Raw genomic sequence first — 13,498 nt, forward strand, 5'->3', positions numbered from 1 at the left:
TGCGGAACTCTTAAACAATTCCCAATGGAGTCACTTTTGATTTTGAAAATAGATCACTGTTCATCATCACAATAACTTAAAGGGACATGATTCAGATAGAGCATGCAATTTTAAGCAACTTTACTTCTATTATCATTTTTTTGTTCTCTTGGTATCTTTTGTTAAAAACAGTGATGTCAGCTCAGGAATGTGCATGTGTCTTGAGCACTATATGGCAGCAGTTTTGCAAGAGCTCTAGATGCCAGTACTATTTCCTGCCATGTAGTGCTCTACCTGGGTATCAACAAAGAATTACCATGGGAAAGAAGCAAATTTGATATAAAAAAAAATTGTATGCACTGTCTAAATCACACAAAAAATGTTTGGCTTGCATATCCCTTTAATGTTCTAAATTGGATGTGGAACACATTTTTCAATGGTTCAACATTGACATTGGATTTCATTATCTGACCAGTAAGATTTCTAGAATACTGTACAAAGTTTAAAGGGACAGTACACTGTAAAATTGTTTTTCCATAAATGTATTTTAAATGACTTATTATACCAACTGCAGAGTATAAAATATATGAGAAATTGCATTTTCGGGTTTATTTGTGTATCTGAAGTAGCTGGTTTTGTGCTTTGAAACCACAGCCTATTACAATAGGTTGAGCTTCAGGTAATATCAGATCTCATTATGTTATCACTTTGTGTACACAGACTTGATTCCTTATCTTATATTTGTCTGGAACACCAAAGCTCAATACATAGAGAGAACAATGGAAAATTATCATTTTATTACTTAACTATCCTGCATCCCACTGAGGGTGTAATCTCTTCTGCTGGCTGTGTTTACTTAGGCTTGTCAATAGCATATACGCCAGTATCAAAACTTTCAGTATAGGTTGGGAAACCACAAGCTAAATCAGCTATTTCAAATGCTGAAATATGAGTAAAGGAGCTACTTGCAACCAATTTAATACACTCTAGCAGGTAAAAAGGATCATTGGTAATAATTTAAAGGGGAGAAAGTTTTTGGGTGAACTGTCCCTTTAAGTTTTAGACAGCAGCATCTCTGAAGTATCTGCTTGTATATGCACATTGTATTTGCGTCTGTTACAGTATGTATCTTCAACGTATTTATAATGTGATATTAGGGCTCGGTTTATCAAGCAAAGGCGGAGAGGGGGCGTACATATTCGCCCCTGTCCACCCCAGCTCTCCTCTGGCAGGCAGCAATCTGCTGCCTGAATTTAACATTGCACACGAGCGCTATTTTGCACTCTCGTGAAACATCGCTCCCTGCTCGCGCACAGCCAAACACGCACGGGCAGGAGCTATTCATATTAAAAGGTAAAATGTAATCAGTCATTACTTTTGCCAAGGCTTGTTTCATTCCAGCACTTGATGGTTTGAAAACAAAAAAATATTGATGCACCTGATAGTATAAATAATCTAGAAGTGCACCTTGTATACTTGCTTCTATGTTGGAATTGCTGGTGATATCCATGTATTTCATTTAAACTGCTTTCCTGGTGTACTGTCTCATGTAATTGAATCACTTCTATATCATTTTGTATGATGGGATTTTCTTTATTTGTATGCTTTGTATTTCTTAGTAAGTTACTTGATAAACTTTCCAATATATTTCTATTATAAAATGTCCTTTTGTGCCCTTGGAATCTTTTATTGAATATATATACAGAGGCGGCTCTACCATTAGGCCAAATAGGCGATTGCATAAGGTCCCACTCATGATGGGGCCTCGCACAGAGGCATAGGAAAATATTTCCTTTTTTTCTGAGATCAAACAGGTGTTGGTGGCATAGTAGCCCAGCACATTGGCGTCCTCCAAGAACAGTCATATAGTATAATATTCAAAAACTTTCCCCCCAGTCCCCTGACATGTTTCGCCAGAACCTTGAATAAGCCAGGTTCTGGCGAAACATGTCAGGGGACTGGGGGGAATTAAGTTGTTAATCAGCATATGATAGATAGTCTGGTAAATATAGAGGTTTAGGCCGGTATATTTAGATTAAGTCACATTAGGGCACACTGCGGATGTATGCACGTGCACCTGTATTACTTACAGAGAGCCTTAAGCCTAAACACTAACTTTAAGTAGTTGGAGAGCCTGGAATTTAGCGTTTCATTTTGCCTTTCAGTCAAGTATATAGATCGATAATCATAGTAGTTTGCTACATAACTTTTGTGTGCTATACATATATGATTCAACTAACCAGCAAAACAAGAGCATCATTTTTTTTTTTTTTAAATCCGTAGCCTGTGTTACATATAGTGAGGTTTCCAGGACTGCAGCATTTCTATAGGTATTATTTCCTGTAATCACTCCACAGCAGGAAGTAACAATCAACAGTGAAAACCTGAGTAAACTAGCCAAGTAAAACAAATGTGTATTATCCTCACCACTGCACAGTGATTTACACTTAACGTTATTAAAGTGAACAATAGCCTGGTTATTAGTATACCTATTACATATGTTTATGTCAGGTGTACAATAGCACCTATATTATTAGCTACGCTGTTAGGCCAATATGAGCTCAGTTATTGCAAATATAAGGAGATGGGCTATGGATTAAAATCTACATCCTAGGCCCAATTGTAACTCCTATTTAATTATCCTTCAGGCCTCCCACCTTTGGATATTGACCAGACCAGACTTAAATCATTTGTCATTTTAAATGTTTGATTAAGTTTGGTTCATTGTTCTGTACACAGCACCCGCACCCTATTACCTTAAAACCTACAGCACAGTAGTATCTATCCACAAGCAGATATATAGGTCATTATAGAGTGTATTCACTAACCTACAACACAGCAGTGCCATTAGTATCCTTTCTTTTTCTGTAAGCCTTGTGTATATGTAATTCAGATTATAGAATTTTATAGCTATAGTTTCCATTGAAATGCTCTTTTAACAACATTGCTTTATGATTTTCACTATATTTTTGTATACAATTTTAAAGAGGACAACTTTATTTCACTTTTAGGAGCCAGTAAGAATATTGAGCCAGCCACAAACTTCTTAGGACCTGAATAACAGTCAGCCATATTACGAGTTTTGAGCGCTATAGGGAAATTAACAACCGAAGCATTTTTGGCGGTATTTCACTCCCTATAGCGCTAGTATTACGAGTTTAAAAAAAGCTGGCGTTTGCGGGCGACATGGCAGCATTGAGCTCCATACTCCTCCCAAATACCAGTGCTGCTTTGAGCTGCTGTTATGTGCCGGCTAAAAAAAAGCTTAACACCTGCAATCACGGAGCGTAAAGCTCCGTGACGCTGCCCCATTGATGTCTATGGGGAAACATTTTTTTATGTTTAAACCTAACACCCTAACATAAACCCTGAGTCTAAACACCCCTAATCTGCTGCTCCCAACATCGCCGCAACCTACATTACTGTTATTAACCCCTAATCTGCTGCCCCCAAAATCGCCGCCACCTAACTACACTTATTAACCCCAATCTGCTGCCCCCAACATCGCCGCAATCTACATTACTGTTATTAACCCCTAATCTGCTGCCCCCAAAATCGCCACAACCTACATTACTGTTATGAACCCCTAATCTGCTGCCCCCAAAATTGCTGCAACCTAACTACACTTATTAACCCCTAATCTGCTGCCTCCAATGTCGCCGCCACTATACTTATATAGCTTCAATCCTATTGGCTGACCCAATCAGCCAATGGGATTGAGCTTGCATTCTATTGGCTGTTCCAATCAGCCAGTAGAATGCAAGCTTAATCATATTGGCTGATTGGATCAGCCAATAGGATTAAAGCTCAATCCTATTGGCTGATTGCATCAGCCAATAGGATTTTTACCCTTTAATTCCTATTGGCTGATAGAATTCTATCAGCCAATCGGAATTCAAGGGACGCCGTCTTGGATGACGTCCCTTAAAGGGAACCTTCAGTGTACGGCTGGGACCGTATGAAGAGGATTCTCCGCGCCGGATGTCTTGAAGATGGAGCCGCTCCGCGCTGGAAGGATGAAGATAGAAGATGCCGTCTGGATGAAGACTTCTGCCCGCCTGTATGATGACTTCTTGACGCTTGGATGAAGACTTCTTCCGGCTTCATTGAGGACTTCTTGCCGCTTGGATGAAGACTTCTTCCGGCTTCATTGAGGACTTCTTGCCGCTTGGATGAGGACTTCGCCGGCTGGATGAGGATGGATGTCCGGTCTTCCAAAACTGTAAGTGGATCTTCGGGGGTTAGTGTTAGGTTTTATTAAGGGTTTATTGGGTGGGTTTTATTTTTAGCTTAGGGTTTGGGCAATGTAAAAGAGCTGAATGCCCTTTTAAGGGCAATGCCCATCCAAATGCCCTTTTCAGGGCAATGGGTAGCTTAGGTTTTTTTAGATAGAATTTTATTTAGGGGAGTTGGTTGTGTGGGTGGTGGTTTTTACTGTTGGGGGATGTTTGTATTTTTATTTGCCAGGTAAAAGAGCTGATATCTTTGGGGCAATGCCCCGCAAAAGGCCCTTTTAAGGGCTATTGGCAGTTTAGTTTAGGCTAGGGGTTTTATTATTTTGGGGGGGGGGGTTATTTTGATAGGGCTATTAGATTAGGAGTAATTAGTTTAAATATTTGATCATTTCTTTTTATTTTCTGTAATTTAGTGTTTTGGTTTTTTTTGTAATGTAGTTAATTGTATTTGATTAATGTAATTTATTTTATTTTAGTGTAATGTTAGGTTTTACTGCAAAACAGGTTAGGGTTTATTTTACAGGTAAATTTGTATTTATTGTAACTAGGTAGTTAGTAAATAGTTAATAACTATTTAATAACTAATCTACCTAGTTAAAATAAATACAAACTTACCTGTGAAATAAAAATAAAACATAAGCTAGATACAATATAACTATTAGTTATATTGTAGCTAGCTTAGGTTTTATTTTACAAGTAAGTATGTATTTATTTTTAAATAGGAATAATTTAGGTATTAATTGTAATTTTTATTTGGAATTATTTTAATTATGTTAAAGTTAGTGGGGGTTAGGGTTACGTTAGGGTTAGGTTTAGGGGTTAATAACCTTAGTATAGTGGCGGCGACATTGGGGGCAGCAGATTATGGGTTAATAACAGTAATGTAGGTTGCGGCGAAGTTAGGGACAGCAGATTAGGGTTTAATAAGTGTATGTAGGTGGCGACAACTTTGGGGCAGCAGATTAGGGGTTAATAATATTTAACTAGTGTTTGCGATGCGGGAGTGCGGTGGTTTAGGGGTTAATATGTTTATTATAGTGGCGGCGATGTCCGGAGCGGCAGATTAGGGGTTAATAAATTTATTTTAGTGTTTGTGATGCGGGAGGGCCTCGGTTTAGGGGTTAATAGGTAGTTTATGGCTGTTAGTGTACTTTGTAACACTTTAGTTATGAGTTTTATGGTACAGCTTTGTAACGTAAAACTCATAACTACTGACTTTCAGGTGGCGGTACAGATCTTGTAGTTATAGGCTGTACCGCTCACTTTTTGGCCTGCCAGGCAAACTCGTAATACCGGCGCTGTGGAAGTCCCATTGAAAAAATACTTTTTAAAAAGTGCGGTATTTACGTTGCGTGACAGCCAAAAAGGTGTGCGGTACACCTATACCTACAACACCTGTAATACCAGCGGTAGTGAAAAAGAGCCATAACAATGCTTTTTCACTCATAAAGCACAAATCTAGCTGAGTGTTTGTATATAGATATATGTAGAATAATGCAAAAAGTTTTTAGCCGGAAGTACAATTCCAGGATTGGATTTTGCGACCCTTGAATGAAAAATATTCCGTTTAAAAAAATTCATTTTTGCGTGCTAAGCTTCACAGTTTTACTTTTTTGTGTGTGTGTTAAAGAGATATGAAACCCAAAATTTTTTCATGATTCAGACAGAGCATGCAATTTTAAACAACTTTCTAATTTACTTCCTTTATCTAGTTTGCTTTGTAGTGTTTGTATCCTTTGTTGAAAAGCATACCTAGGTAGGCTCAGGAGCAGTAATGCACTACTGGGAGCTAGCTGCTGATTGATGGTTGTACATATAAGATTCTTGTTATTGCCTCACCAGATGTGTTCAGCTAGCTTCCCGTAGTTTATTGCTGCTCCTTCAACTTAAGATGCCAAGAGAATGAAGCAAATTTGACAATAGAAGTAAATTCAAAATATAGATGTAAGTTGTTAAAAATTGTATGCCGTGTCTGAATCATGACAGGAAAATTTGAAGATTTATGTCCCATTACAAGGGCCTCATAATTTAGTTTTGCCTAAGGCCTCCCTTAGTCTAGAGCCGCCACTGTGTGTATGTATGTATGTATGTGTGTGTATATATATATATATATATATATATATTAACAAGAAGAAGGCGGACCATATGTTACTTTGTTGCTGCTGTAGTAGCTTTTATTGCAATTTTCTCAAAAGTATACACAGACAATCTGTACCAGGTAGCATAGGCAGATCTGCGGGATTATATTTATTGGACGCTGAAACTATATTACCCATATGAGCATGTTCTTATATATATTTATTTACATTTAAACAACACACAAGGGACATTCCAGTCAAAATTTAAATGCACATAGATGAATAACATATTGTACTAGAAATATATTTGCAATATACATGTATTGGCTAAAATCCTTCTAATAAAAGGTACCCCTGTTTTAGTGTTAACATTTATCTGTGCATGTGAAGCATAGCTAGATATTCACAGTGTCCCAGCATTTTAAATAATGTGGCTGCTCAGAGCACCAGTGGGGCTTGTATCATGTCAGCAATTAACAAATTGAGTCATTATCAGATGGTATAAGCACCTTAGTCTCTCCAAGCATGTGCTGTGTTTAAAATGCTGGTGCACAGAGCATACTTAAATACACTTTTGAAAACAGCTATTGCTTTTATTAGAAACATTTTTGCTAATACATGTATACAAACATGCTTCTGTTCAAAACTGAAATGCATCTATGAAAATTCCAATTTTGGCTGGAATGTCCCTTTAACTTATAAGTTTGCAAGTAAACTTGTTAAAATAGTGCTATTTCATATAGAAATGAATAAAGTTTAATAACCTTTTAAATTATGCCGTATAGATGACCTCATTAGTCCAACAAGCATGTGATAGTCGGAGCTACGGATGTCAGGGATGTAACTACAGAGTCTCAATTGACACAGGGGCCCAGCTTTCAAGGGGGTCAACCTATTTAGCCCTTTAGTATCTCAATGTCACTTGGTCACTGATGAAACCAAATGAGAGGAGTCACAAAAAGCATTGATTGCAATTCTAATTTGCTGAGTGATAAGCCAGAGGGGTGGAGCTAATAACAGAAACTGCAGCTAGTAGCTGTATTGCTCTGCAGCTCGCCAGGCGAAAAAGCAGTTCAGTGAGACACGAAAACTGTTTTCATCTGAATAGAAAAGAGTTACCATATAGAAAGGTGTCATATGATGATACAGAAGTGCTTTTTAAAACATGTTTGTTGAGGACACAGTTGATAGAAGAAACTGTTGAGTGTAAGGTGATGACTGCTTCATATTGCACTATTTTCCTAATCAAAGCAGATTAGAGTTAGTGGTGCCTTGGCACTGGAGTTGTTGAAATTAGGAGGGGGGGGGGGTTCCCTGCTGTACTCTTTGCCCTGAGGCCCAATAAAATCTATATTTCTCCAACATAGGTGTGTCCGGTCCACGGCGTCATCCTTACTTGTGGGATATTCTCTTCCCCAACAGGAAATGGCAAAGAGCCCAACAAAGCTGGTCACATGATCCCTCCTAGGCTCCGCCTACCCCAGTCATTCTCTTTGCCGTTGTACAGGCAACATCTCCACGGAGATGGCTTAGAGTTTTTTAGTGTTTAACTGTAGTTTTTATTATTCAATCAAGAGTTTGTTATTTTAAAATAGTGCTGGTATGTACTATTTACTCAGAAACAGAAAAGAGATGAAGATTTCTGTTTGTATGAGGAAAATGATTTTAGCACCGTAACTAAAATCCATGGCTGTTCCACACAGGACTGTTGAGAGCAATTAACTTCAGTTGGGGGAACAGTGTGCAGTCTCTTACTGCTTGAGGTATGACACATTCTAACAAGACGATGTAATGCTGGAAGCTGTCATTTTCCCTATGGGATCCGGTAAGCCATGTTTATTAAGATAGTAAATAAGGGCTTCACAAGGGCTTATTAAGACTGTAGACTTTTTCTGGGCTAAATCGATTCATTATTAACACATATTTAGCCTTGAGGAATCATTTATTCTGGGTATTTTGATATGATTATATCGGCAGGCACTGTTTTTGACACCTTATTCTTTAGGGGCTTTCCCTAATCATAGTCAGAGCCTCATTTTCGCGCCGGTATGGCGCACTTGTTTTTGAGGACAGCATGGCATGCAGCTGCATGTGTGTGGAGCTCTGATACATAGAAAAGTCTTTCTGAAGGCATCATTTGGTATCGTATTCCCCTTTGGGCTTGGTTGGGTCTCAGCAAAGCAGATTCCAGGGACTGTAAAGGGGTTAAATATAAAAACGGCTCCGGTTCCGTTATTTTAAGGGTTAAAGCTTCCAAATTTGGTGTGCAATACTTTTAAGGCTTTAAGACACTGTGGTGAAATTTTGGTGAATTTTGAACAATTCCTTCATACTTTTTCGCAATTGCAGTAATAAAGTGTGTTTAGTTTAAAATTTAAAGTGACAGTAACGGTTTTATTTTAAAACGTTTTTTGTGCTTTGTTATCAAGTTTATGCCTGTTTAACATGTCTGAACTACCAGATAGATTGTGTTCTGACTGTGGGGAAACCAAGGTTCCTTCTCATTTAACTATATGTATTTTATGTCATAAAAAAATTTAGTAAAAATGATGCCCAAGATGATTCCTCAAGTGAGGGGAGTAAGCATGGTACTGCATCATCCCCTCCTTCGTCTACACCAGTCTTGCCCATACAGGAGGCCCCTAGTACATCTAGTGCGCCAATACTCCTTACTATGCAACATTTAACGGCTGTAATGGATAATTCTATCAAAAACATTTTAGCCAATATGCCCACTTATCAGCGAAAGCGCGACTGCTCTGTTTTAGAAAATTCTGTAGAGCATGAGAACGCTGATGATATGGTTTCTGAAGGGCCCCTACACCAGTCTGAGGGGGCCAGGGAGGTTTTGTCTGAGGGAGAAATTTCAGATTCGGGAAACATTTCTCAACAAGCTGAACCTGATGTGATTACTTTTAAATTTAAGTTGGAACATCTCCGCGCTCTGCTTAAGGAGGTGTTATCCAATTTGGATGATTGTGATTATCTGGTCATTCCAGAACCACTATGTAAAATGGAAAAGTTCTTAGAGGCCCCGGGGCCCCCCGAAGCTTTTCCTATATCCAAGCGGGTGGCGTACATTGTTAGTAAAGAATGGGACAGGCCCGGTATACCTTTAGTACCTCCCCCCATATTTATAAAATTGTTTTCCTATAGTCGACCCCAGAAAGGACTGATGGCAGACAGTCCCCAAGGTCGAGGGGGCGGTTTCTACTCTACACAAGCGCGCCACTATACCCATAGAAGATAGTTGTGCTTTCCAAGATCCTATGGATAAAAAATTAGAAGGTCTGCTAAAAGATGTTTGTTCAGCAAGGTTCCCTTCTACAACCAATTGCATGCATTGTCCCTGTCACTGCAGCCGCGTGTTTCTAGTTTGATGAGCTAGGAAAGGCGATTATTAGTAATTCTTCTTCTTATGAGGAGATTATGGACAGAATTCGTGCTCTTAAATTGGCTAATTCTTTCACCCTAGACGCCACCTTGCAATTGGCTAGGTTAGCGGCGAAAAAATTCTGGGTTTGCTATTGTGGCGCAGAGCGCTTTGGTTAAAATCTTGGGCAGCGGATGCGTCTTCCAAGAACAAATTGCTTGACATTCCTTTCAAGGGGAAAACACTCTTTGGCCCTGACTTGAAAGAGATTATCTCTGATATCACTGGGGGCAAGGGCCACGTCCTTCCTCAGGATAGGTCTTTTCAAGACCACAAATAAACCTAAGTTTCGTCCCTTTCGCAGAAACGGATCAGCCCCAAGGGCTACGTCCTCTAAGCAGGAAGGTAATACTTCTCAAGCCAATCCAGCCTGGAGACCTATGCAAGGCTGGAACAAAGGTAAGCAGGCCAGGAAACCTGCCACTGCTACCAAGACAGCATGAAATGCGGGCCCCCGATCCGGGACCGGATCTGGTGGGGGGCAGACTCTCTCTCTTCGCTCAGGCTGGGGCAAGAGATGTTCTGGAACCTTGGGCGCTAGAAATAGTCTCCCAAGGTTATTCTCTGGAGTTCAAGGGGCTTCCTCCAAGGGGGAGGTTCCACAGGTCTCAGTTGTCTTCAGACCACATAAGAAGACAGGCATTCTTACATTGGGTAGAAGACCTGCTAAAAATGGGAGTGATTCATCCTGTTCCATTAGGAGAACAAGGGATGGGGTTCTACTCCAATCTGTTCATAGTTCCCAAAAAAGAGGGAACGTTCAGACCAATCTTAGATCTCAAGATCTTGAACAAGTTTCTCAAGGTTCCATCGTTCAAGATGGAAACCATTCGAACACTTCTTCCTTCCATCCAGGAAGGTCAATTCATGACCAAGGTGGATTTCAAGGATGCGTATCTACATATTCCTATCCACAAGGAACATCATCGGTTCCTAAGGTTTGCATTCCTGGACAAGCATTTCCAGTTCGTGGCGTTTTCTTTCGGATTAGCCACTGCTCCTAGGATTTTCTCATAGGTACTAGGGTCCCTTCTGGCGGTGCTAAGACCAAGGGGCATTGCTGTAGTACCTTACTTGGACGACATTCTGATTCGAGCGTCGTCCCTTCCTCAAGTAAAGGCTCACACGGACATTGTCCTGGCCTTTCTCAGATCTCACGGATGGAAAGTGAACGTGGAAAAGAGTTCTCTATCTCCGTCAACGAGGGTTCCCTTCTTGGGAACTATAATAGACTCCTTAGAAATGAGGATTTTTCTGACAGAAGCCAGAAAAACAAAACTTCTAGACTCTTGTCGGATACTTCATTCCGTTCCTCTTCCTTCCATAGCGCAGTGCATGGAAGCGATAGGTTTGATGGTAGCGGCAATGGACATAGTTCCTTTTGTGCGCATTCATCTAAGACCATTACAACTGTTCATGCTCAGTCAGTGGAATGGGGACTATTCAGACTTGTCTCCGAAGATACAAGTAAATCAGAGGATCAGAGACTCATTCCGTTGGTGGCTGTCCCTGGACAACCTGTCACAAGGGATGACCTTCCGCAGACCAGAGTGGGTCATTGTCACGACCGACGCCAGTCTGATGGGCTGGGGCGCGGTCTGGGGATCCCTGAAAGCTCAGGGTCTTTGGTCTCGGGTAGAATCTCTTCTACCGATAAATATTCTGGAACTGAGAGCGATATTCAATGCTCTCAAAGCTTGGCCTCAGCTAGCGAGGGCCAAGTTCATTCATCAACCATCAGGGGGGAACAAGGAGTTCCCTAGCGATGGAAGAAGTGACCAAAATCATTCTATGGGCGGAGTCTCACTCCTGCCACCTGTCTGCTATCCACATCCCAGGAGTGGAAAATTGGGAAGCGGATTTTCTGAGTCGTCAGACATTGCATCCGGGGGAGTGGGAACTCCATCCGGAAATCTTTGCCCAAGTCACTCAACCGTGGGGCATTCCAGACATGGATCTGATGGCCTCTCGTCAGAACTTCAGAGTTCCTTACTACGGGTACAGATCCAGGGATCCCAAGGCGGCTCTAGTGGATGCACTAGTAGCACCTTGGACCTTCAAACTAGCTTATGTGTTCCCGCCGTTTCCTCTCATCCCCAGGCTGGTAGCCAGGATCAATCAGGAGAGGGCGTCGGTGATTTTGATAGCTCCTGCGTGGCCACGCAGGACTTGGTATGCAGATCTGGTGAATATGTCATCGGCTCCACCATGGAAGCTACCTTTGAGACGAGACCTTCTTGTTCTAGGTCCGTTCGACCCACTCCAGCTGACTGCTTGGAGATTGAACGCTTGATCTTATCAAAGCGAGGGTTCTCAGATTCTGTTATTAATACTCTTGTTCAGGCCTGAAAGCCTGTAACCAGAAAAATTACCACATAATTTGGTATATCTGTTGGTGTGAATCTGCAGGATTCCCTTGGGACAAGGTTAAGATTCCTAAGAGTCTATCCTTCCTTCGAGAAGGATTGGAAAAAGGATTGTCTGCAAGTTCCTTGATGGGACAGATTTCTGCCTTGTCTGTGTTACTTCACAAAAAGCTGGCAGCTGTGCCAGATGTTCTAGCCTTTGTTCAGGCTCTGGTTAGAATCAAGCCTGTTTAAAAAATTTTGACTCCTCCTTGGAGTCTCAACCTAGTTCTTTCAGTTCTTCAGGGGGTTCCGTTTGAACCCTTACATTCCGTTGATATTAAGTTATTATCTTGGAAAGTTTTGTTTTTGGTTGCAATTTCTTCTGCTAGAAGAGTTTCAGAATTATCTGCTCTGCAGTGTTCTTCTCCTTATCTGGTGTTCCATGCAGATAAGGTGGTTTTGCGTACTAAACCTGGTTTTCTTCCAAAAGTTGTTTCTAACAAAAACATTAACCAGGAGATAGTTGTGCCTTCTTTGTGTCCTAATCCAGTTTCAAAGAAGGAACGTTTGTTGCGCAACTTGGATGTAGTTCGTGCTCTCAAATTTTACTTAGCAGCTACTAAGGATTTCAGACAAACTTTGTCTTTGTTTGTTGTTTATTCTGGTAAACGGAGAGGTCAAAAAGCAACTTCTACCTCTCTCTCCTTCTGGATTAAAAGCATTATCCGATTGGCTTATGAGACTGCCGGACGGCAGCCTCCTGAAAGAATCACAGCTCACTCCACTAGGGCTGTGGCTTCCACATGGGCCTTCAAGAACGAGGCTTCTGTTGATCAGATATGTAAGGCAGTGACTTGGTCTTCACTGCACACTTTTTCTAAATTTTACAAATTTGATACTTTTGCTTCTTCTGAGGCTATTTTTGGGAGAAAGGTTTTGCAAGCCGTGGTGCCTTCCATTTAGGTGACCTGATTTGCTCCCTCCCTTCATCCGTGTCCTAAAGCTTTGGTATTGGTTCCCACAAGTAAGGATGACGCCGTGGACCGGACACACCTATGTTGGAGAAAACAGAATTTATGTTTACCTGATAAATTACTTTCTCCAACGGTGTGTCCGGTCCACGGCCCGCCCTGGTTTTTTTTAATCAGGTCTGATAATTTATTTTCTTTAACTACAGTCACCACGGTAACATATGGTTTCTCCTATGCAAATATTCCTCCTTAACGTCGGTCGAATGACTGGGGTAGGCGGAGCCTAGGAGGGATCATGTGACCAGCTTTGCTGGGCTCTTTGCCATTTCCTGTTGGGGAAGAGAATATCCCACAAGTAAGGATGACGCCGTGGACCGGACACACCGTTGGAGAAAGTAATTTATCAGGTAAACATAAATTCTGTTATGCCCATGGCAGAAGCCTTTTATTTGTC

The 13,498-nt window shown here is 40.9% G+C and overlaps 1 protein-coding gene across 1 annotated transcript in view; it reads left to right on the plus strand.

Moving 5' to 3' along the window:
• The window catches only part of IQCA1 (IQ motif containing with AAA domain 1), a 356,514-nt gene that overhangs the window by 185,262 nt on the left and 157,754 nt on the right, over positions 1-13,498 (plus strand). The gene's annotated exons all lie outside the window — the stretch shown is intronic.

Source organism: Bombina bombina, chromosome 1 (assembly GCF_027579735.1).
Source record: "Bombina bombina isolate aBomBom1 chromosome 1, aBomBom1.pri, whole genome shotgun sequence".
NCBI classification, from domain to species: domain Eukaryota; kingdom Metazoa; phylum Chordata; class Amphibia; order Anura; family Bombinatoridae; genus Bombina; species Bombina bombina.